Source organism: Raphanus sativus, chromosome 5 (assembly GCF_000801105.2).
Source record: "Raphanus sativus cultivar WK10039 chromosome 5, ASM80110v3, whole genome shotgun sequence".
Lineage (NCBI taxonomy): Eukaryota > Viridiplantae > Streptophyta > Magnoliopsida > Brassicales > Brassicaceae > Raphanus > Raphanus sativus.
In genome coordinates, this window is record NC_079515.1 from 34326846 (window position 1) to 34327735 (window position 890).

Sequence of the window (890 nt, forward strand, 5' to 3'; positions counted from 1 at the left end):
TTTTCTTCGTGACATCAAATGTTAACTGCACCAATACTGTTTCGGTTATTCGAACACTTTGACATTTAACTTTAGCTATGCTAGTGTCTTCATTCCTACATGATTTTAATATTTTATTATTATGTGAATAGATTTTGGAGTAAATGTTGCGATTGTGTGAACCCATGTCCAACTCTATTTTATCTGATTAGTACGATATTGTCTATTTGGGTCTTAATAACAAGCCTGCATGGATTTACTTTTGGTTTCCTTCCCAAAAGGCCTCGTTCTAATTAGAGTTGGACTTCTCTTTATATATTAGACACTTCTTATCTAGTTCTCCAATAATGTGAGACTTAGTTTGTCATCTCACAGTAAAACAAGAAAATAAAAATGCTTAGGTCCGTGTAACAAAGGAGCTGCAGGAGCTGCAGAATGTGACGGGTTTTGTAGATCCAGAAACATTCAGTCAAGGGGCACTTGTAGTTCTGGCACTTGTTGTTGTGTGTCGTAAGAAAAAAATAAATAAAATTATAATATTATTTTATATTATATATATATAATTATTATTATATATTATATAATTATTAGTATATATTATATTTTAGTGAAATGAAAATAATAACCTATAATACATAAAAATGTTATCAAATTGAAGTTATTTTGATTAATCTGGAGAAAATATTAGTCAAAGTTTACCGAATATTAAAAAATGTAATACACAAGACATGATATAGAACTGTAAAATAACTAGGTGGTAAATCAAGTTTTTATATGATTACTTTTGATAATTATTTGTACGTTTAACATTTTTTCTCTCGTATGAGTTTTGATTACTTCTGGCGAAAATAAAGACTACCACTATATTTTTGGTAACTGGTTGTCGAGATAATTGTGTATTTTATATATTA